Raw genomic sequence first — 25,912 nt, forward strand, 5'->3', positions numbered from 1 at the left:
TGTTTGTAACCCATAGGAAGTCTCTGATACTGATAAAACTGTCCTTTGAACATGAACCCGAACAGTCCTTGTGATTCGCTACTGAGTGGGACACTGAAAAAGGCGCCACAAAGGTCCACCACAGAGAAGCATTCCGCATCCGGCGGAATCTGTGCCAGCAGGGTGTGCGGATCTGGCACATCGGCTACATTGTCAATCACCACTTCGTTCACGGCTCGAAGGTCATGTACTAGCCGATGGGTGTTGTCAGGCTTTTTCAAGGGCAGTATTGGCGTATTACTAAGAGGGGTCTGCGTTATCCTTAACACATTTGCCACGAGCAATCCTTCGATCTGTGTTTCAATCCCCCGCACTGCTTCCTCCTTCAGGGGGTACTGTGTTTTCCATGGAGGTCTGCAGCCTGGCCGAAGATCCACTTTTACCAGTTGTGCTGATTTTACAAGTCCAATATCCGTACTATGGCGAGACCACAGGTAGTCAGGGACCTGTTGTAGCATGTCCTCTTTGAGTTGATCTGTCGTCATACTGAGGATGGAGTCGTGCGACAGCTGCACCGTTTGGGGCTGTCCATGTCCATGCGCTGAAACCATGATTTTCATGAAACGTTTATCAACACTCACAGAGCATTGTTTCCTCCCAGCGGGGAAAACTTGAGTGTTTCCGCCTCCGCCATCATTTCTCCTACATGTTGCTGCTCCCAATCTTCTGCTATCAACAAAGTCACATGTGGGATGCTATTCTTGACTTTAAATTCCTTGTCAATGAATCCGTTTCTCTGGATTTTCATGGCCACTCCCTGTGGTCCCAGGATAATCCAAGTGCCGTTCAATTGCACTTCTTGAGGTTGCTGACACAACCACTCTTCTGCCTGTGCCTGCGTTAGGTCTTTGTGATATTGTAGCGTGCAGTGGAATGGGTACTCTAGGGTCCTTGCTCCTGGTCTATTGGAGCGGATAAACTTTTCCCACTTCTTGTATGGCTCCAACAGGTTGTCGCTGACATCTCCCACCCAAAATACAGTGGGCGTTGACTTCCCGGACCTTGACTGCGTCATCACCTCGTGGCACGTTTTGTATGGTATTTCAACCTCACATCCAGCGGGAGAACACTTTATGGTACAGTTCAATCCACACAGGGCATCTCTGCCGAGGAGGGCAATAGGTGTACGGTTTGACACCAGGACTGGAATTTTTATTGTGTGGTCTTGCCAGCAGAGCTTTACTTTACCCTATTGTCCGCATAAAATGACCGAACATGGGGAGATGTGTAGCGTCTTCGGGCCGGATACAAGTGAAAGCCGCTCCGCTGTCAACCATAGCTGTCAAAGGCTGATCATTTACTTTCACTGTTATTGTTGGCTCCTGTTCCGGACTTGACACTACCAGCTGACATCCCCCCTTAGGGCACTCTGGGCACCCCTAAAATCCAAGCTCTGGTCCCCCAAAGGGTTTACCGGGCCCTGAGGCCTTTGGCCTCGTGGTTTGATTCCCCCTCTGAAGCCACCTCCAGAGGAGTTGTTATAGGGCCTATCACACTGGCGAGGCATGTGGCTCGCTCGTCCGCAATTATAGCACGCATTAGATCTCTGTTGTAGGCCCCCCGGGAGATTAGGCCTTCCTGCCCGTCCTTTGTCTCCACGGGCCGTGGCTCCCCAGAGATGGGCCGGTCTGTTTCCCCTTTGAGGGGCTGGGCTGAAGGGCACCGCCATGGCTGCCTGCGGAGTTAGGCCATGCGGGGACGTGGGCTGTAGTATGATTTGTTGCGGTGGAGCTTGCACCACGACTGTCTGCTTCTTTTCCTTTTTATTGTCCACGAGCTGCACTTGGTTCAGCCTCCTCACCACTTCTTGGTCCTGCTCCTTTTGAGCCATCTCCTTCTTGCGGAACCAATCAACTTGATGAGCGATGTGATCAGTGTAGACATTAGTCGCCATGCTTCCCAATCCCACCACTTCAGCCAGTTTGCTCCTCACTTGCACGGGCAGGCCCTTTTGGATCTTATCCCGCAAGATAGATTTTTCCATTTGGGTTGTATCTGGATCATTTCCTGTGATGTGTCTCCAAGTCTGATATGCTCTTGCCACGTATGAGTGTGCGTTCTCTGTCAGTCCCAGGGGTTCGAGCACAATATTATCAGGGTTTGCATTGGTCGGGTACGCTGCCTTCAGTGCTCCCCACATCTGGCCTCGGACTGCTGCAAACCGGTCAGTGTCATTTGCTGATGTTGTAGCAAAGCGATGTAACCCTGCTTTTCCCAAAATGTCTTTCATGGTATGAACTCCTACCACGTTAGCCAGAAGCCTCTTAATGTCTCCTACCGCGAACTGGGTTCCCACCATGCACTCCTCCAATTTGGATATCCAAGGGTGTGCTCCGTCTTGAATGGTGGGCAGCTTCTCAAGGATGGCTGACATATCGGAATTCTGCCCCTTAAGACCGGCTGTCTCAATTGATATTTGATCCGGTGTACTCCGCCCACGCTATTGCTGTACCCGCACTCAACTTATGTTGGAGATGACACCTTGTTTGAAAAGCGATTGTTCACAAGTTTACGATGATCAGTCTGTAGTCAGTCTGCTATGCAATCCCTGTTCCCAGGTTAGAGTGAAATGCAAGAGTTTGTGGACAAAATCACACTGGCCTTAAGAATTTGAATGTGACGCTCCACGAAACTCTTCTCCAGACAACTTGGAAGTTCAGTCTGTGTCTCTTTGTCCCCCTGGAGAAACGGATGTATCCGCCGTCTCAGGTTTTTTATGTAAACAGAAAATCAGAAGTATTGAGGAGAGCCACAGAGAGCAATATCAATAATTGGTTTTCAATTTTATCATTCTGTCTTTAATTTAAATTAACAAGTTGGGCTTTTCTTCAACTCCAATTTCTCATTGCTCCCAGAGGGTCTAGGGGGCGCCAGCTGACCCTAGTAGGGTCCCTCATTATTTACGAGGGGGCCACACTCTTGCTTGAGATACATACATGCACATCTATATTAGTGTCGTATTAGGTAGCATTCCCATGCTTCTTGTATCTGCTGTTAGACAGCTGTGGCACATTAATTCTCCTGGGTTGCAGTTACCGCAGGACCTCCACTGTTGGTCATGCATTCTTTTGCTCCTTCAGCATGCCGTCCTCCATCATTCTGTCACATTTTCTCGCTACCAGCAAGGTAGGCCCCAAAATGGGCACAACTCCGGCCCCGCGCCCCGCCCCAACATCGCCCACACGGGGAGTGCCTAGCCTTAAAACACGGTGGGCAGGTACAGGTTGGCCACTCCTTGCCCCGCCCCCGAAGCCAGATTCCCCTCCCCGAGCGGGTACCGCAGGCGGGCACGTGCCCCAGAGCACCGAGAAACTCACTATCCTTTTAGCTTTTGCTGCTTCTACAAACACACACCCACACGTGCGCACTCAGGAGCACACCCACACACTCGTACTCTCGACCACGCACACGCGCACACACACACGCTCACACACACACACCCATGGGAACACTCACACACACATGGGATCCCACACGTCTCTGCACGCGCAGACAATCTCAAACAGACGACATTGAGCAGACAGCGCTCACAAAAAATGACGCACAAACAGAGAAGACAGAGCAGGATTAGAATCTATTCCGCGTTTTGCTGCTTGCCAACTGCAGTTTGGTGTTATCAGTGCACATATGCGCTGAGTGCGAGAGGTGGTGTAAATGTTAGAGATTTGCTCACTCCAACTTATTTTGCAAGAACCAAACAGAAGACAAGCAAGTTCTTTTAGACACCTGCAGGTGGAGAGTCCATTCGTCGCTGTCTGAACAGCGATTATCGAATGAAGTCTAAAAGTCTCCTCCCTGCAAGGGCATATTTATTAGGAGGAACAGAGTGGGGGTGGGAGTGGACAGGTTTGGTGAACCCCCGGCCTCTGATAAGATCAGAGCAGGGGGTGTTTTACACTATTGTGGGAAACAGAACAACTTTGATTGCTTCCCCTGCAGCTGGTCAATCAAGCAGAGGAAGCAACCACTTCATCTTACTCTGCATTGTGAGGGCCAGACGTGATTGATTTAATCATTACATTGTGAGGGCAAGACAAGATTGATTTAATCATTACAGTCTACATTCCAACATAATCATAGGATCAAACTAACCTGAAAACCCTAACATCTCCCTCCTGATTTATCATATGATTATGCCACCCCAAACAACAACGATAAGCAAGAAAAAAACATATATACGTATAATGAAGAAAGTAGAATGGTAAAAATAAAAACAACAAACAATGATAGCAACACTTTCCAGTGAAGATGAGGCATTACCTCAATACCCCAGATCAAACTTATTGTGTAAGCGAAAAACCTGCTGGCTAGATGTTATTAGCAGGAAAATTCTTACACGGCCCCTGTGCCACAGGCGACCAGAATGCTATCAATAAAAACAAAAAGAAAAACACAGAAACAGTACATCTGAGGGAAGAGCGCAAGGACAACTTTGTCTCCGACGGACCATACTTTATGGTCATCTGTAACGTTCGCACCCCAGACAGGGTCATGAGGGTCAAAGGTTGCAACTGCTCTGCGTCGAGTCCAGAAGAGTTGTGTGCTCCTGTCAGCTGATGATGTCATATCTTGTAGGTGTGGTCTGTCACCCACACTGGTGCACACACTCCTGTCCAGTTGGCGGGCAGCATCGGATAAACCTGAAATGGCTCTCTTATCTTGACACTCATCGGTGATGTCCAGAGCTCCCATCCAGTTTCCTCCTGGAGAGCAGTCGTCGTTAATGCAGACGTGGGTCTTGTTACCTTGGATGTAACATGTGTAATTCACTCCAGCTGGTCTCTCTGTGTAGGCCACTTGTGGTATTGTTCGTCCTTTAACAGTCACATTGAGATTTGCCCAGAAGTGTTCATCATAGGCACCGTGTTTCGCTTCAGTGACATTCATTGCTCTGGCCTCCAAGCGAACTTGCGTGGAGGAAGGGGGGAGTTTCGAACACACATAGCACGCCTCCTGTGTGTGAGCTCTCACAGTGAACCTAAGGGTTGTCCACCTGTGAGGGGGAGAGATCAGGCGGCAGTAAATTTGCATTGGACACATCTTTCAGTTTGAGCGTCCTGATTAGATAATCTGCCCAGGACTGCTCTTCATCTGTTGCTTGCAACTCTCGTAGTCAATTGTAGTGCCCATTTAACTGGCAAATAGGAGTTTTTTTTTTTTTTTTTTTTTGAAACAAGCTCTACAAAAAAAAAATGTTTGTTTTGTTTTGAAAATATTTTGAATATGAATCAAATCCATATGTTGTATAAAGCTGACTGACCTGCCCCACTATCCCTCCTCTTGAGCCATGTGACGCGCACCATGGCTCAATATTGCAGCCCATTTGCATAGGTTCTTTGGTAGGGTAGGTCATTTATAGATGCCATTCTCTAATCTTGCCCCTGTTTTGACAACTAGCTTAGCAAGTAAATGGATGGCCTCCCCGAATGGGGAGCGACTCAGCTAGCAAATGATTAGACATTTTCACTTTGTTGTAGTTTCTTTAGTTACTTTTCAATCGTTTTCTCATTGTTTATCACAAGAATCTTAGAAATTTGAATACAAATCAAAACGTATGTTTTATTTTACTCAATTGTATGATTTAGAGAATCCATATGTAGTAAAGTTTTGTAGTACTACATATGATTTCATCATCATTTAGTTTGACTTTCTTTCCAAAACGCTTCTTAATTTCTCAGTTCACACATCTTCTACATGTGTTACTGGTTCTCCATTTTTTTTCTAGTTAATTATCAATCCAAAAGCTACGTGTTTCTTTCTAACATTCAACCTGCTCAAAATCATTCTTTCATCAAAGTCGCTCTACTAATTTTCCATAGTAGTCGCCAACGACTTCAACCATTCAACCTTTCATTCAGGCAATCATTCATCAATGCTCATCATATGTATCTCACACAGTCTCCAAAAAGGAGTCTTCCTATCACATCGGTCCCAATTCATCCAAGCTCACCACACAACACTCATATATCACTTTCAACTCAGGTTTCCTGGTAGAACAATCCACCAATTCAAAAAAAAAAAACTCAACTAAAACAAACAATTGGCAAATTAATCTGAATTTTTCTTTGTTTTTAAATTTGAAGAACTCAATCGCTCAGATTTAGCTTGCAATTAGAATTTTGCATAATCTTATAACACAACCAATCAATTATTCCTATTAAATGTAGCATTGCAAAATCTTAAATTCACAATTTAGCTTCTTCCAATTCCTGAAAGCATGTTCTGTCTTTTTTTTTTTTTTTTTTTTTTTTTTTCGAATTTCTCATGTGGGCTCGACACTTAACATGCACTAGTGTGGATTAGTTTCTGCTTGCAAACAGATTTCTCTCTTTTTCCTCTCATTTTTATCTTTCAAAATCATTTCTGTTCTGCGGTGCAAATTGGATAGACCACAGTCTAGCAATTTTTTTTATACTAAAACTTTAGCCAATGTTCATCATTTTAACATATACGCACACACATGCACAGCTCTCGCATGCAAAAGGTAGGTCTCAGCCACAATGATTCGTCACAGGCTGGCCATTTCCTGTGGTCGATCATGAGCTGGTCCCTCCCATGCACACGAGGACAGCACATTCTAATTTTATTTATTTATCTTCTAGAAGCAAGTTGCATTTCTTTACCACTTGAACTCTCAACTTCCTTTCTACTCCATACTTTTTCTTCCACTTCGGCATATATTGCATACAATTAAGAAATCTACTTGCCATGAACTTCTCGTTTTAAAGAAGAGCAGAGCAAGAGATTTACCGTTTTTATTTCCCATATTAATTCTAGTAGTTCTAGGTTATACAATTTATTTTCTCAAAAATATTATTATTATTATTATTATTACTATTATTACTTATTTATTTCTTTGAGGATCCTCAATGCAGGTTTAAATTGACCTTTCAACAAATTACTAGCCTGTTTTTTTGCCATGGATCAACGCTAGAACTGCTTCTTAGTCAATTTATCCTACCAGTCACACACTCAATCACACTAACTCCAGCGCTTTTTTAGGCCTCATGGCTCGGACAAACCAAAGCCGTATCTCATAGCTCGGATAAACCAAAGCCGAATCTCATAGCTCGGACAAACCAAAGCCGAATCTCATAGCTCGGACCAACCAAAGCCGAATCTCATAGCTCGGACAAACCAAAGCCGTATCTCATAGCTCGGACAAACCAAAGCCGAATCTCATAGCTCGGACAAACCAAAGCCGTATCTTTAGCGCTTTAACTTACTTGTCCCCTGGTTCGTTGCACCGCCGGATCCCGTCAATCCACCTCTGTCAGACGAAGGCAGACCTAAGATGCTGGCCCAGCGAAGAATTCTCTTCCCAGGACTTTCTTTTCCAGGTCCTCCTAATGGACGCTGGCTTGTCGACAATGCAGCACGTCCTCCTTCGCCGGTCAGATGGTGGGTATGAGGATCCCGGGTTTCGGCACCAAAATGTTAGAGATTTGCTCACTCCAACTTATTTTGCAAGAACCAAACAGAAGACAAGCAAGTTCTTTTAGACACCTGCAGGTGGAGAGTCCATTCGTCGCTGTCTGAACAGCGATTATCGAATGAAGTCTAAAAGTCTCCTCCCTGCAAGGGCATATTTATTAGGAGGAACAGAGTGGGGGTGGGAGTGGACAGGTTTGGTGAACCCCCGGCCTCTGATAAGATCAGAGCAGGGGGTGTTTTACACTATTGTGGGAAACAGAACAACTTTGATTGCTTCCCCTGCAGCAATCCCTGGTCAATCAAGCAGAGGAAGCAACCACTTCATCTTACTCTGCATTGTGAGGGCCAGACGTGATTGATTTAATCATTACATTGTGAGGGCAAGACAAGATTGATTTAATCATTACAGTCTACATTCCAACATAATCATAGGATCAAACTAACCTGAAAACCCTAACATAATTTTTCACCGTGTCCGCCAGAGGGAGGTAATTCCCCGCCAAAGCTTCACTGGTCACCGGCACCGGACTGTCTCAGTAACTATAGGCCAGTTTCAAACCTCCCATTCATAGCAAAACTTCTTGAAAAAGTAGTAGCGCAGCAGCTTATTGAGTACATGATCGCTAATAATCGATATGACGCTTTTCAGTCTGGTTTTAGAGCTAATCATTCCACAGAGACAGCACTTGCTAAAGTGACTAATGATCTCCTCATAGCTATGGATTTAAATACGTTGTCTGTATTGTTACTACTCGATCTTAGTGCTGCCTTTGACACTGTAGACTTCGATATTTTATTAGGGCGTCTTAAAAGTTGTGTTGGTATCTCAGGGTCAGCACTCAGCTGGTTCAATTCCTATCTATCAGACAGGACGCACCGTGTGGTCCATGGCAATACGTCCTCTAAGCTCTACAATGTTACGTGTGGTGTCCCACAGGGATCGGTACTCGGACCGATCTTATTTAATATTTATATGATTCCGCTTGGGGACATAATACGTAAATATAATATTAGTTTTCAATGCTACGCGGACGACACCCAGTTATATATGCCGTTATCGATGACAGATTCGCGGGACTGTTGTAATCTCGAGGCGTGCCTTGCGAAGATCAAGCAATGGATGTCTCTCAATTTCCTTCGTCTTAACCCAGATAAAACTGAGATGTTGATAATTGGTCCTACTCGTTATCAACACTTATTTAAGGAAACCACTATAACTATAGATAACCGTACTATCACTCAGAGTGATACTGTAACTAATCTCGGGGTAATATTTGACCAAACGCTCTCCTTTCAAAAACACATTAAGAATATAACCAGGATTGCGTTTTTTCACCTTCGTAATATCGCTAAGATTCGTCCGATTCTCTCGACCAGGGATGCGGAAACTATTGTACATGCGTTCGTCACGTCGCGCCTGGACTACTATAGTGTATTATTCTCTGGTCTTCCTAAGTCCAGTATCAAAAGTCTACAGTTAGTGCAAAATGCCGCTGCGAGGCTGCTCTCACGGTCAAGAAAATTTGATCACATTACCCCAATATTAGCCAAATTACATTGAGATGTGACTTCAAGTGTTAAGGATCGGACAGTACAGCCAAGTGCGTGACGACGGACTTTATTGGAAGGGGATGATGGGAACAGCCGGCGCTGGAGCGGCGATCGGGCTGGAGAGGACAAACGGTTCTGCGGGGGTTTCGAATAGTCAAGCGAGTCAAGTTTCTCCGGGACTGATGAGCGAAGCAGCATCAAGGGACAGACTGGCACTCGGTTCTGCGCTTGCGGCGCTGATATAGCGCTGTCCATGAACCCGTGGCAGGTGACGGTGATTCCACTGACAGGGGGGGCGTGGTCCCGTCGCAGGTGGCACCAGCACGTGACAGAACCCCCCCCACAAGGGACGGCTCCCGACGTCCCCAGGAACCGAAAACAACAAAACAACAAAAAAAAAAAAGGAAGGCAATACCCCGGGCGGCCAGGTGGAGGGGTCAGCACACTGCTGAAACTTCCGACACCTCGCCAGACGCAGGCTTGACGGGCGCGGGGGCAGAAGACCCCGGTACCGGTGGGCAAGACTCCCCCGGACCCTCACCCCTGGTCCCCTCGTCCCTCCTCGGGCGCCCGCGCCGAGGACCCGGTTGGTCCGGATGACAGCGATGGAACTCCGTGATGAGCGAACGGTCGAGTATCCAGCGGCTCGGAACCCAGGAGCGGTGCGCGTCATAACCCTCCCAGTCCACGAGATATTGTAGGCCCCGACCACGCCGCCGCAATCGGAGCAGGGAGCGGACAGCGTAAGCCGGGCCCCCATCGACGAGCTGGGGCGGCGGAACGGGCGCCGGCGCCAACGCGCTCTCGTGGATGGGCCGCACACGGGACACGTGGAACGTGGGATGAACCTTCATGGAGTTTGGAAGGAGCAGACGGACTGCGGCCGGGCCAATCACCTTCTGGATCGGGAACGGTCCAACAAAGCGGGGCGCCAGTTTGCGGGATCCCGCTCGCAGCGGCAAATCCCGCGTCGAGAGCCACACACGCTGCCCCACTCTGTACTCCGGAGCCGGCGTCCGGTGCTTGTTCGCCTGGCGGGCGTAGCCTGAAACAGAGCGGAGAAGAGTGACCCGGCCCCTCGCCCAGGCACGATGACAACGGCGGACACAAGCCTGGGCCGACGGGCACGCCGCACCACGCTCCTGGTGGGCGAACAAGGGTGGCTGGTACCCGAAGACGCAGTGGAAAGGCAAAAATCCCGTGGCCGAGCTGGGAAGGGAATTGTGAGCATACTCTACCCAGGGAAGCTGTTGAACCCACCCGCGCTGGTCCCCGGCGGCCATGCATCGGAGAGCCCTGGCCAGTTCCTGGTTCAGGCGCTCCGCTTGACCGTTGGACTGAGGGTGAAACCCCGAGGAGAGGCTGGCCGTGGCGCCGAGGAGTCGGCAGAACTCCATCCAGAAGGTGGACGCAAATTGAGGTCCTCGGTCTGACACGATGTCTTGTGGAAGACCGTGGTGACAAAACACCTCCCGCACCATGATGGACGCCGTATGCTTCGCAGATGGGAGCTTAGGCAGAGGGATGAAATGCGTCATCTTGCTAAAACGGTCTACCACCGTGAGGACCACCGTGTTTCCCTCTGAGGGGGGGAGGCCTGTGACAAGGTCAATTGACAGGTGAGACCAGGGACGCTGGGGAACCGGCAAGGGTTGAAGCAGCCCGGCCGGAGGATGAGTAGACGTCTTGTAGCGGTTACAGATTGAGCAGGCTCTGATGTAATCGCTGGTGTCCACTTGCCAGGTGGGCCACCAGAAACGCTGTGCCACCACGTACCTCGTGCGTGCAGCGCCGCGATGACAGGCCAGGCGTGAGTCGTGCGCCCATTGCAGCACGGCCGATCGCAGGCCTTCAGGGACGAACAGGCGACCCTCCGGGCAGTTGCTGGGGCCGGGTTGATTGCGTGATGCGGCTTCCACTTGGCGTTCGATCTCCCATGTGAGAGCCGCCACCCGAACCGAGCTCGGGAGGATAGTGGGAGGCGGACCCTGTCCCTCCTCCCCACCAGGAAACAAACGCGACAGGGCGTCCGCCTTCGCGTTACGGGAACCCGGTCTGTAGGAAAGAGAGAACTCAAACCGGTCAAAGAACAGAGCCCACCGTGCTTGTCTCACGTTCAGTCTCTTGGCCGATCTCAGATACTCCAAGTTGCGGTGGTCGGTCCAGACAATGAACGGAGTGGTGGCACCCTCCAGCCAATGTCGCCACTCCTCCAAAGCCAACTTGACGGCGAGGAGCTCCCGATTACCGATGTCATAGTTCCTTTCTGAGGCTGACAAACGGCGAGAAAAGAAGGCGCACGGATGGAGACGATCATCTTGGCGGCTACGTTGAGACAACACCGCCCCGACACCCACGTCCGAGGCGTCCACTTCGACCACGAACTGTCTGTCGGGATCGGGAACTCTGAGGATGGGAGCGGATGTGAACCTCCTCTTAAGCTCCTGAAATGCCTGTTCCGCCCGTTCTGTCCATTTGTATGGGGAGGCGGGGCTGGTAAGGGCGGTGAGTGGCGCGGCCACCGTGCTGTATCCACGGATAAAACGTCGATAAAAGTTTGTGAAACCTAAGAATTGTTGCAGCCGCTTGCGTGTCTCGGGAACAGGCCATGACGTGACCGCCTCCACCTTCCCAGGGTCCATTTCGATGAATCCCTCACGCACCACGTAGCCGAGGAATTTGACAGAGGAGGCGTGGAACTCGCACTTCTCTGCCTTTACGTAGAGCGAATTCTCTAGGAGGCGTCGCAGCACCGCCCGAACATGCTTGATGTGCTCAGGAAGCGAGCGGGAGAAGATGAGGATGTCGTCCAAATAAACGAACACAAATTTGTCCAGCATGTCTCGTAACACGTCGTTTATCAGGGACTGGAAAACTGCTGGGGCGTTGGTGAGCCCAAACGGAACCACCAAGTACTCGTAGTGTCCGCTCGGGGTGTTGAAAGCCGTCTTCCACTCGTCTCCCTCCCGGATGCGGATCAGGTGGTAGGCGTTGCGAAGATCCAGCTTTGTGAAGATGGTGGCACCCTGAAGGCTCTCAAAGGCGGAAGAAAGAAGAGGCAGAGGGCATCGGTTCTTTACGGTGATCTCGTTTATTCCCCGGTAGTCGATACACGGGCGGAGCGTGCCCTCCTTCTTCTTCACGAAGAAAAACCCCGCTCCCGCAGGTGAAGAGGACGGCCGTATGATACCGGCTGCCAGGGAATCCCGGATGTATTCCTCCATAGCCCGGCGCTCAGGAGCGGACAGGGAGTAGATGCGTCCCTTGGGAGGGAAGGTGCCGGGCAACAGGTCGATGGCGCAATCATAGGACCGGTGTGGAGGAAGAGAAGCGGCCCTGGCTTTACTAAAAACCTCCTTGAGTTCGTGATAAACTGCTGGGACATTGGAGATGTCGAGACTGTACCTGGGCGGGGCTCTGCCGAGTGGGCTGGTGGCCGCCTTCAGGCACACTCGATGGCAGCGTTCGCTCCACTGCCGTACCACCCCCACCTCCCAGTCCAGCACCGGGTTGTGCTGCCGCAACCAAGGGTGCCCCAGGATGAGCTGCTGTCCTGGGAGGGAAAGAAAAAAAAAACTGGATGGTCTCGTGGTGATTGCCGGAGAGCATTACCTTAACCGGTTCCGTCACGAAAGCCACCTCGCCAATCAGACGGCCATCAATGGTACGCGCGGGAATGGACGGGCTCAGCGGGAGGAAGCCGACACCCCACTGACGCGCCAGGCTAATGTCCATGATGTTCCCCTCCGCGCCGGAATCCACCAAGGCCGCCATGTTCTGGTCGCCCGCCGCAAGCTGGACACGTGCCTGTAGCGTGAGCGTGCTGGGACTGGGAGAGCCGGTGCTGGTCGAGCTCACGCGGATCCCCCCGACGCCGCGTGAGCTCCGGCCTTTTAACGGGCACCCCGCCACCCGATGGCCCCCCTCCCCACAGTAAAAACACAAGCCCAGCGAGAGGCGTCGACGGTGCTCCTCCGAGGGAACCCGAGCCCCTCCCAGATCCATGGGCTCGGCGGGTGGTGTGGTTGACGGGTCCCCAGCAGACGGAGGAATGTGGCCACGCGGATTCCGCGGGGACCTCCTCTCCCGATCACGCCGCCGCGTCCGGATCCGCCGGTCTACTCGGGCCGCCAAGTCCATCGCGCCCTTCAGGGTTCGCGGGCGATCGTAAGACACCAGTTCGTCTTTCATATACTCGGCGAGGCCGTTTAGGAATGTGCTAACGAGCGCTGGCGCGTTCCATCCGCTGCTGCCGGCCAACGTCTGGAACTTAAGGGCGTACTCCGCGACCGATCGGCTACCTTGACGCAGCGTCGCCAGTTCCTCGGCGGCGTCTTTGGCGGCGGATCCCAGGTCGAACAGGCAGAGCAATTCCTCTGCGAAGGCGTTGAAGGAATCGCATGCCGGGGCCATCCTTTCATACTCTGCCAAACCCCATAGCCGCGCCTCACCCGTGAGGTGGGTTAGGACGAACCCGACCTTGGCTGATTCTGACGCAAACGTGACGGGCTGGAGGCTGAACATTATGCGACAGTTGGTCACAAACGCCCTCACGTACTTGGGATCGCCGTTGAACTTTTCGATGTTGCCGAGGCGGGGCTCCGGGACGTCCGCGAGCCTCCTGGCCTCGGCAGACGGGCGGTGCTGGGGTGCCGTGACAGCCGGGGACGCAGCCACCGACAGTCTCTGGAGGGCTTGGGCCATCTCCTGCTACTGCAGCTGTTGTTGCTGACCAACCTCGATCAGGTTCCGGATGTCGGCGGACAGGCTGCTGATGGCGGTCTCGGCTCGCTCCAGTCGGCTCAATGCCGTTTCGTCGTTCGCTGACTGCATAGCGTTGGCCAGTCTGTACTGTTAAGGATCGGACAGTACAGCCAAGTGCGTGACGACGGACTTTATTGGAAGGGGATGATGGGAACAGCCGGCGCTGGAGCGGCGATCGGGCTGGAGAGGACAAACGGTTCTGCGGGGGTTTCGAATAGTCACGCGAGTCAAGTTTCTCCGGGACTGATGAGCGAAGCAGCATCAAGGGACAGACTGGCACTCGGTTCTGCGCTTGCGGCGCTGATATAGCGCTGTCCATGAACCCGTGGCAGGTGACGGTGATTCCACTGACAGGGGGGGCGTGGTCCCGTCGCAGGTGGCACCAGCACGTGACATACAGAGGTGTTGTTATGTTGATTAAGCAAAGCATGAAGTTATCGGAAAGAATGTTAGAAGCGAGGCTTGGAAATCTACTGGCCAAAATAATGGAGAGTGTGGCAGAGACAAAGATAGGACATGCAGATGGTTGGTGGCACAGAAAGATATGGAAACGATCGCTCTGCATTCGCGGCCCCTAACAGGAGCAGCCGAAAGAAGTGGAAGATAAGAAAGAAAATGCGAACGAGAAATACATAAACAAATAACGAAATACATACGCAAAACAAATAACGAAATACATACATACATACATATATAGTACATACATATGGACAGACAGACATCGAACGATTGCCAATTCGGTCACTCAGCCCTTCAGTCAGTCACTCAATGAATCACTCAATGAATCACTCAACCAACCAACCAATCAATCAATCATTCAACCAATCAACCAATCAATCAATCAATCAATCAATCAATCAATCAATCAATCAATCAATCAATCAATCAATCAATCAATCAATCAATCAATCAATCAACACAGGTGTTAACTAATTTGTAATTGTATTGCAAGCAATTTAAACTCTAATGGAATATGATGATGTCCATATCTGTTTTATCAAATTCTCATCCTATTTTACCTTTGTATAGGGCACAGGTGTCAAACTCAAGGCCTGGGGGCCAGATGCAGCCCGCCACATGATTTTATGCGGCCCGCGAAGACAAATTGTGCTTTTTATTCATGTGTCATTACTTGAATTGCAAATTGTCTTCACTTTTAATAATATTTTATTTTTAAATATTAGACCAGTTTTTGTCTGATTTGAAAGCGAGTTACTTGTCAGTTTGTTTTGTAGCTTTCACTCTATATAATATGAGGTGCTCACACATTTATTTGGGTATGACAGTCATACCGGTCCTCTGAAAGAAGCTATGACTACACTGCGGCCCGTGAATAAATGAGTTTGACCCCTCTGGTACAAGGGATAGCCTTCTCATTGATCAATCACGTATCTTAAATCATGCTTTTCCTCCTTTGAAGCGACTATGTACTTCAAACCCAAACGGCACCATTTTATAGGGAAAAAACTTGTCGAATCTATTTGTTTCCGACGTAATACTTCCGCAATCATCTTAAATTTGTTCAGTTTATCAATCCCTTCCATTGTTTATCCTGCAAATGAATCACGTGAATAATGTGTTATTCAAACTTTAACGTTCATAATCCACCTGTTCCCAATTTGTTTGGAGTCTGTATGTTCTTGTTCTAATTTTTTACATTTAATACTCTCCCACCTATTTGATCCTATCTTGTGAAGGTCTACAGTTTATTATAAGCTATTTTGAAACTCTTCACACTTGTTACCAGGCTTTGGCTCCATCTCATGATGTTGTCTCCCATTCACTTCATTTCTGCCGAGCTGCTTCTTCTCCTCCGTCCAGCATGTTGAAGACTTAAAAAACATCAAATCTGAAAACACTTAAAATCTCACAATTCCCCCTTTGTTTTTTTTTGTTTTTTTGTTTTTTTTTCTACCTCCCCCTTTTGACACATTCTAAAAAATGTGTCACAATGGTTATAAAGTAAAAATAACAATGTCCATGGTGACATACCCATCGCCAGCTGGACTTCGGTGTACCTCCAGATGCCATCCTAGCCTGGAATCACCAATTCTCAGTCCCTGAAACTCGACTGGCAGCATCTCACATGGCTGTATGAACAAAAGCCACCACCCACCTGTAGCTGTGCATGCAGCTCTCCGTACAATAAACATCCATAATACCAACAAATAAAATTCATAATGATAAAAATAATAATCCACAAACACGGGCGCATGTCAAACACATGAAATAGAAAATTGGAGCCTGCTGAGCCTGTCATGAAACCGATCACATTTACAAACTCCTTATGAAAAGTAAGGGGTTAGTTGTTAATGCATGTTCACAGACATGACAAAAAATTCTCCAAGACTGCAGTTGACAACCTGCAAAGTAAAGCAAGTTTAACAAATAAAGCACAATCTGCTCCCTGGGTTGCTGTTAGAGGCTGCAATACAATTAGGTAAAACATCAAAACAAAGCAAGTCATCACAAATTCCGTCACATACATTTCGTCACACTGTCAGGCAAGTCCAGAGTTGTTGTCATACACTGTCTTGGCTCAGAGTCTTGACTGTCAATGCTGGTATAGTCACGTCTGGTCACAATCTTGAAATGGGCCTTCTCCATTGAAGTCTTTTGTTGTCAATGGTGCCCCAGAGTCATCCTAAACCCATATTTAGTCCAAAATGAGCCCTGATCAATCTTGCTTTTTCAAATCTGTAGTATCTCTATATTTTTCAGGTGAGAGGAATGTTATCCTCTGCTGTGATCACATCACCCCAACCTTGAATCATGTTAACCATTCACAATACACAAACCCCATCCCAAGTACAGACTTGACATTCATACAGCATTACAGACAAACTGTCATCCCACAACACACACATAAAACATACAATATTAAATTGTAAAAAGAACCCTCCCTACGCAAAATTTTCTCCTCAATTAAAATTTCCCTTTTTTATTTTAAATCAAAAATTAATATCTAATTGTCTAGTCTCCTGTCCTCCTCCTGTTGCGGCATGGTGTTGTTCAGTGCGGCATGGTGTTGTTCAGTGTGGGATGGTGTTGTTCAGTGTGGCATGGTGTTCAGTGCGGCATGGTGTTGTTCAGTGCGGCATGGTGTTGTTCAGTGCGGCATGGTGTTGTTCAGTGCGGCATGGTGTTGTTCAGTGAGGTATCGTGTTGTTCAGTGCGGTATCGTGTTGTTCAGTGCAGTATCGTTGTGTTGTTCGTATTGTGTTGTTCGTATTGTGTTGTGTTGTTCGTATTGTGTTGTGTTGTTCGTATTGTGTTGTTCGTATTGTGTTGTTCGTATTGTGTTGAGTTGTTCGTATTGTGTTGTGTTGTTCGTATTGTGTTGCCTTTAACACTTAGCCTCTAACACTTAGCCTCTAACACTTAGCCTCTAACACTTAGCCTCTAGCACCTAGAAGGTAAATAAATAGGAAGGAAGGACTCACCGGTGACGTCTTCGCCCACGTCCAAGCGCTGTACTTTGTATTTTCATCCTTCTGACAGTGGAAAACACATAGCCGACAAACACCGTGGAACCTAAACGAATGAAAGAAAACTATCATTTGGCCACAACCAACATTCACAGATACAACACAATGTGACGTGCGGGGTTGAGGTTAAAGGTTGAGTGAAGGGCCCTCGTTTTAAACTACTTTTTGAAAAGGAGTGGGAACAAGTAAGACATATTTAATTTATTTAATGGGAAGTAGTAAGACTTATTAAATTTATTTAATCTACTTTTCTTCCCAGGCAAAATTTGATGTGCTGCAATTCCAAATTTCCAAAGTGAATGAAGGAATGAAATCCTTTAAATTATGATTTTGTATAAATAGGCATAAACACAAAATCTACGGCACAAAATGGGCAGACTTTACTTGTTTGAAAAGGACTGGTTACAAGACATACTTTTTTAATTTATTTAATGGGAAGAAGACTTATTTAGTTTAATTGATCTATTTTTGTTCCCTGGCAAAATTCGATTTGCTGCAATTCCAAATTTCCAAAGTGAATGAAGGAAAGAAGTCGTTTAAATTATGATTTTTTATAAATACTAGGCATAGACACAAAATCTACGGCACAAAATGGGCAGACTTTACTTGTTTGAAGAGGACTGGTTACAAGACAAACTTTTCTGATTTATTTAATGGGAAGAAGACTTATTTAGTTTATTTCATCTATTTTTGTTCCCTGGCAAAATTGGATTTGCCAAATCTTGACTTGAGACCTGATAGGAAGTATTAAACGCTTAGTCAAATCAATACAAATTGGTAATAAGAGCGAGTAATGTTGGTTGAACCGATGAATGAAGGTTGAAAGCAATTTAAATTATGACTTTGTATAAATACTAGATATTAACAGAACATCTACTGCGCAAAATGGGCAGAGTTTACTTGTTTGAGAAGGAGTGGCTTATTCAAAACTAAGATTTATTTAATCTGTTTGTCATCCATCCATCCATCTTCTTCCGCTTATCCGGGGTCGGGTCGCGGGGGCAACAGCTTCAGGAGGGACTCCCAGACTTCCCTCTCCCCAGCCACTTCATCCAGCTCATCCCGGGGGATCCCAAGGCGTTCCCAGGCCAGCTGAGAGACATAGTCTCTCCAGCGCGTCCTGGGTCGTCCCTGGGGTCTCCTACCGGTGGGACATGCCCGGAACACCTCCCCAGGGAGGCGTCCAGGAGGCATCCTGATAAGATGCCCGAGCCACCTCATCTGGCTCCTCTCAACGTGGAGGAGTAGCGACTCTACTCCGAGTCTCTCCCGGATGACCGAGCTTCTCACCCTATCTCTAAGGGAGAGCCCGGACATCCTGCGGAGAAAACTCATTTCGGCCGCTTGTATCCGAGATCTCGTTCTTTCGGTCACGACCCATAGCTCGTGACCATAGGTGAGGGTAGGAGCGTAAATCGACCGGTAAATTGAGAGCTTTGCCTTTTGGCTCAGCTCTCTCTTCACCACAACGGACCGGTACAGGGTCCGCATTACTGCCGACGCTGCACCGATCCGCCTGTCGATCTCACGCTCCATCCTCCCCTCACTCGTGAACAAGACTCCAAGATACTTGAACTCCTCCACTTGGGGCAGGATCTCATCCCCGATCCGGAGAGGGCATTCCACCCTTTTCCGATCGAGGACCATGGACTCGGATTTGGAGGTGCTGACCCTCATTCCGACCGCTTCACACTCGGCTGCGAACCGTTCCAGCGAGAGCTGGAGATCACGGCCTGAAGAAGCCAACAGCACCACGTCATCTGCAAAAAGCAGAGACGCGATGCTGAGGTCCCCAAACCGGACCCCCTCAACGCCTCGGCTGCGCCTAGAAATTCTGTCCATAAAAATTATGAACAGAATCGGTGACAAAGGGCAGCCTTGGCGGAGTCCAACCCTCACTGGGAACGAATCCGACTTACTGCCGGAAATGCGGACCAGACTCTGGCATCGGTGATACAGGGACCGAACCGCCCTTATCAGTTGGCTCGGCACCCCGTACTCCCGAAGCACCCTCCACAGAACCTCCCGAGGGACACGGTCGAACGCCTTCTCCAAGTCCACAAAACACATGTGGACTGGTTGGGCAAACTCCCATGCACCCTCGAGGATCCTGCCGAGGGTGTAGAGCTGGTCCACTGTTCCACGGCCAGGACGAAAGCCACACTGCTCCTCCTGAATCCGAGGTTCGACCTCCCGACGGACCCTCCTCTCCAGCACCCCTGAATAGACCTTACCAGGGAGGCTGAGGAGTGTGATTCCCCTGTAATTGGAACACACCCTCCGGTCCCCCTTCTTAAAGAGGGGAACCACCACCCCAGTCTGCCAATCCAGAGGCACTGTCCCCGATGTCCACGCAACGTTGTAGAGGCGTGTCAGCCATGACAGCCCCACAACATCCAGAGCCTTTAAGAACTCTGGGCGGATCTCATCCACCCCCGGGGCCTTGCCACCGAGGAGTTTTTTAACTACCTCAGTGACTTCGACCCCAGAGATTGGAGAATCCGCCTCAGAGTCTCTAGGCCCTGCTTCCTCAATGGAAGGCGTGTAGGTGGAATTGAGGAGGTCTTCGAAGTATTCTCCCCACCGACTCACGACGTCCCGAGTCGAGGTCAGCAGCACGCCATCCCCACTGTAAACAGTGTTGACGTTGCACTGCTTCCCCCTCCTGAGACGCCGGATGGTGGACCAGAATTTCCTCGAAGCCGTCCGAAAGTCATTCTCCATGGCCTCACCGAACTCCTCCCACGCCCGGGTTTTTGCCTCAGCAACCGCCGAAGCCGCGTTCCGCTTGGCCATCCGGTACCCGTCAGCTGCCTCCGGAGTCCCGCAGGCCAAAACGGCCCGATAGGACTCCTTCTTCAGCTTGACGGCATCCCTTACCGCCGGTGTCCACCAGCGGGTTCGGGGGTTGCCGCCACGACAGGCACCAACGACCTTACGGCCACAGCTCCGGTCGGCCGCCTCAACAATGGAGGCGCGGAACATGGTCCACTCGGACTCAATGTCCCCCGCCTCCCCCGGGACGTGGGAAAAGCTCTGCCGGAGGTGGGAGTTGAAGCTCTTCCTGACAGGAGATTCTGCCAGACGTTCCCAGCAGACCCTCACAGAGCGTTTGGGTCTGCCAGGTCGGACCGGCATCTTCCCCCACCATCGGAGCCAACCCACCACCAGGTGGTGATCAGTTGACAGCTCCGCCCCTCTCTTCACCCGAGTGTCCAAAACATGCGGCCGCAAATCCGATGACACGACTACAAAGTCGATCATCGAACTGCGGCCTAGGGTGTCCTGGTGCCAAGTGCACACATGGACACCCTTATGTTTGAACATGGTGTTCATTATTGAAAATCCGTGTCGAGCACAGAAGTCCAACAATAGAACACCGCTCGGGTTCAGATCAGGGGGGCCGTTCCTCCCAATCACGCCCTTCCAGGTCTCACTGTCATTGCCCACGTGAGCATTGAAGTCACCCAGTAGAACGATAGAGTCCCCAGAAGGAGCGCTCTCCAGCACTTCCTCCAGGGACCCCAAGAAGGGTGGGTACTCTGAGCTGCTGTTTGGTGCATAGACACAAACAACAGCCAGGACCCGTCCCCCCACCCGAAGGCGGAGGGAGGCTACCCTCTCGTTCACCGGGGTGAACCCCAATGTGCAGGCGCCCAGCCGGGGGGCAATAAGTATACCCACACCTGCTCGACGCCTCTCACCGTGGGCAACTCCAGAGTGGAAGAGAGTCCAGCCCCTCTCGAGAGGGCTTGTACCGGAACCCAAACTGTGTGTCGAGGCTAGTCCGACTATATCTAGTCGGAATCTTTCTGCCTCGCACACCAGCTCGGGCTCCTTTCCAGCCAGAGAGGTGACATTCCATGTCCCAAGAGCCAGCTTCTGCAGCCGGGGATCAGACCGCCAAGGTCCCCGCCTTTGGCTGCCGCCCAGCTCACATTGCACCCGACCCCTTCGGCCCCTCCCACAGGTGGTGAGCCCATGGGAAGGGGGACCCACGTTTCCATTTCGGGCTATGCCCGGCCGGGCCCCATGGGCGAAGGCCCGGCCACCAGACGCTCGCCTTCGAGCCCCGCCTCCAGGCCTGGCTCCAGAGGGAGGCCCCGGTGACCCGCGTCCGGGCGAGGGAAAACTAAGTCCATTTATATTACTCATCATAAGGGGCTTGTGAGCCGTGCTTTGTCTGGCCCCTCACCTAGGACCCGTTTGCCATGGGTGACCCTACCAGGGGCATGAAGCCCCCGACAACATGGCTCCTAGGATCATAGGGGCACGCAAACCCCTCCACCACGATAAGGTGACGACTCGCGGAGGGGTTAATCTGTTTGTTCCCAAGCAAAATTGGATGTGATGCAATTCCAAATTTCACCACATGATGGTGCCCAATTTTGACTTCATAGGACATATTAAACACTTAGCTTGTTACTATGTTCAAGGTAATCGGATTTGTTTATTATTCTAATGGCCTTTTCAAAACTATTCTGGATTACTACTTTGGATCTATTCTACATTACTTGGCAACAACATACTCTGTAACAGATTAGGCAGTATAATCACATATGTTAACTTGAGAGTGCCCACACTCAATCTACTTATCGTGATGTGTTAAATCAATTACTGTTAGACATTATTTGTCTGATAATCTACCAAATCTTTGAATTGAAGAATTTGTGATTTAATTAATAGCTTGTTATTATGTTCAGGGTAATCAGACTTGTATATAATTCTAATGGCCTTCTTTTGAAAACTATTATGAATTACAACTTTGGATCTTATATTACTTTGCAACAATATACTCGGTGACGGATTAGGCAGTATAATCACATATGTTAACTTCAGTGCCCACACTGTATTTATTTATGGTTATTTGTTAAATCAAGTACTGTTAGACATGAAATAGGAAGTGTTTAACATAAATGTTATGGCTACTCACCATTGTAGCTCGCTCCTGGTCAATGATACTTGTGGCTCGCTCCTGGTCAATGATACGAGCCTCTTCTTGCAGTGGAAAACTTACAGCCAACAAACACCGTGGAACCTAAAGGAAGGAAATTAAACATTATTTAGCCTCAACCAACATTCACAGATGTAACGCAACGCAAACTACACAAACGTAAATCTTTTTAAACCTAATGAGTTGTACTTACCGTGTACGCTCTAGACGGTCCACTTGCAAGCAGAAAATAAAGATATTTCTGTTGATAGTCGTCGTGTTTGTATCCGTTGTCTCGCTCAAGGCCATTGCGCCCACAGATTTGAATTTTGGCGACAGTTCAGCCTATTGACGTCATTTCCGCGGTGTAATACCCGCATATCTGAAATGGCAAAGTTAAGAGTAGAGTTAAATAAAGTTTTTAATCAACGCAATCATTTACAACCGTTGACCAGTCGAAATAATCGTCGAAATTCGACGTTCCCCCCAAACGCCACACTCACTCGCTTTTCAGGGCAACAAAAGTACTTATTTTTAAAAACGATGAGTCGTACTTACCGTGTACGCTCTGGACGGTCCAGTTGCAAGCAGAAAATAAAAATATTTCTCTCGTTAGTCGTATGTTACCATCCGCTGTGTCTTTGTCAACATCGCCATTTTCCTACTTCCTGTTGCGAGCCACGCCCACGGATTTAAATTCTGGCGGAAGAGCCCGCCCATTGGCGTCGTTTTCGCGTATAGCAAATCCGATTGGTTGGGAAGGGGGCGCGGTTATGCAGCCAAGGGGTCCTGTGATCGGTGGGATGTAAAGTAGGCGTCGACGTCACGTCCGCGTCACGTGACCACGACGTGGCAGGCGTCATATAGTAACCGCTGTTTTGTTTAGTAGACTTACAGTTGTTATGCATTGACATAATGGCGCACACTCCAAATGGATTTGAATAAATTAAATAATTCTTCTGCCCACTCCCTTTTAAACAAGTTAACTCTCCCCGCGGATTTGAATTCCGGCGGAAGTTTCGCCCATCGACGTCACGTCTGTCACGTGACCACAACGTGGCAGATGTCATATAGCAACCGCTGTTTTGTTTAGTAGATTTACAGTTGTTATGCATTGGCATAATGGTGTGCACTCAAAATAGATTTAAATAAATTAAATATTTCTTCTGCCCACTCCCTTTTAAACAAGTTAACTCTGCCCACGGATTCTAATTTCGGAGGAAGGTCCGTCCATTGATGTCTTGTCTGCGTCACTTGACCACGATGTAGCGACGTCATATAGTAACCGCTGTTTTGATCAGTAGACTTAGTTATTATGCGTTGACATAATGGCACACTGGTTAGCATGTCCACCTCTTAAGCATGATGTTGCGGGTTCGACGCCTGATCAATGGAGTGAGCTGAAGTGCATGGCGCTGAAGATTTGAATCTTTGAAATGCGCTGAGGTCTGACATATCAGGCAGAATGGTTTGCCATCACGTTCAACAAAAAATAGAAACTTTCCCACTCTGATAAAAACGTCCTGTGTTCATCTACATATTTCCGTTTTGCTGTGCATCTTTTCCCTGCCATTTCGAGAGCCCAATTGACACTAATAGTTTACTGGAATGTGTTTGCCCATCCTACTTTGTGGAATTTCACCACATGCGCTTTAGACCAAAATACCAAATTGAACTCAAGTGAAGCCAACACGCACAACCGCCCCCCCCCCCCCCACACACACACAAATGTTGATATGAACATAAAAGGGCCGCATGAATCCAAGCAAAGAGCCGCATGCGGTTCAGGAATTGCGGCTTGGCCAAACCTGTACTATACAACTTTATTTGTATAAAATTTTCACAACAGCTGTCACACAAACAAAGCGGGAAAAAACGAAGACGTGCGTGTTCCGCCCACGCTGGATTTATTTGCACCTTTGAAAAGACACCGTATTGCCACAGATGTGGCAAAGAGTACTTTTGGGCATCTGAGACGGAAGGATGTCCAAAGCATCACGTCACCTGCTCTGGTCGGCATGGTGGTGGGACGTTGAGGTCAACCGCTTTGGGGTTGGCTGAATCTTTGGTCGCAGGATGCCACACACTTGAAGACAGAAGCAGAAAAGCAGAGCTAAATGCAAAATGTACTCACCGGTGACTCCAATTTTTTCCCCCCCTGAAGAAATGGATGGACGGGTGGCCCCGGCTGGCCGGTGGGACTCTTGTTATTCTGACCCTTTTTAGTGCGCGTTTGGGGCAACAACCGTTTTTTGTGGCGCTCTCTTCTGGTTCAAGAGTGCCCTGCATGCGAATTTGCCTTTCCTGCCTTCTGATTGGATGAGCGCCGGTGTGACGCGGTGCCTCTGTCACCGTGGCGGGGGGTATACGTCGGCATCGGAGCGTCTGCCAACGTCTGAGACCGGCTGGCAGTGTATCGGAGGTGTCGAGTGCGGTGCCGCTGGAGCTCACTCACCAGCTGGTGTTAGGGCCACAGAATGAAGGCCAAGGAGAAGAATAGAAAGAGAAACAGAAACTTCTCCAATTGTTTGATTTGTCTCTTCTGAGCTTCGATGAATTCTTTCAGCTCTTTGTTCCTCTAGGACGGACAAATGGAAAGTGGCCTTCAAAAGCCAGTAAGCGTGCAAGTAAGTGCCGGGCTGGCTTTGTGCCCTTACCTGTTGCGCGCTGTGCAGCAGATACATTCTCTCTTGGAGGATGCAAGCGTCGCGCTCCATCAACTCGCACATCAGGGCTCGCTTCCATTGGTCCACGGCGCTCCTAAGCTCTTCTCTCTGATCCGCCGTCAGCACGTCATTCACGCCAGCGTGGCTGGCTTTTTCGCCGTCCGTGGCGGGGCAGTCCCGCTGCGGTAGCGCCTCGTACAACATGGCCTCCAGCTCCAGGATCCTCTGGGCCGCAATCCTCGTCCATCAGTGGTCCGGCGGGAGATTTGAGGGCGGCTTACCTCATGAGCCTGGTCCATGGAACGCTTCCTGAAGTCCAACTCTTCATCCAGGTAGCCCTTCTGCTTACAGAACATATCCTAGCACAGCTCAAAGTCAGAATTGTTGGGGCACATTGCCGGAGTTCCCCTTGGCTGATGTCGCGTGTCTGTCTACCTTCTTACTTTCAATGTCCAACATCTACTGTTGAAGTGCTGACTTGGTCACTTTGATGTATTCTAACCACTGAGGAAAGGCTGCTGTCACATAAGCAGAATGCGAGAGCGTGCGTGGACGTGCGCGTTACCTTCTCGGCTAGGGTGAGAAGGGTCCTGGCGTGAATCACGACCACCTGCTCCTCGTTGGTGAGATTCTGCAAGAGCCCAAAGGCACAGCGTCAACAAGCTTCTTTCAGCGCAAAGCCTTCCAAAAGTCACATTTGAGCCATGCCGCACTGAACAACACCATCCCGCACTGAACAACACCATGCCGCACTGAACAACACCATCCCGCACTGAACAACACCATCCCGCACTGAACAACACCATGCCGCACTGAACAATACCATGCCGCACTGAAAAACACCATGCCGCACTGAACAACACCATGCCGCACTAAACAACACCATGCCGCACTGAACAACAACATGCCGCACTGAACAACACAATGCCGCACTGAACAGCACCATGCCGCACTGAACAACACCATGCCGCACTGAACAACACCATGCCGCACTGAACTACACCATGCCGCACTGAACAACACCATGCCGCACTGAA

This window comes from Syngnathus scovelli, chromosome 16, assembly GCF_024217435.2.
Source record: "Syngnathus scovelli strain Florida chromosome 16, RoL_Ssco_1.2, whole genome shotgun sequence".
Taxonomy (NCBI): Eukaryota; Metazoa; Chordata; class Actinopteri; order Syngnathiformes; family Syngnathidae; genus Syngnathus; species Syngnathus scovelli.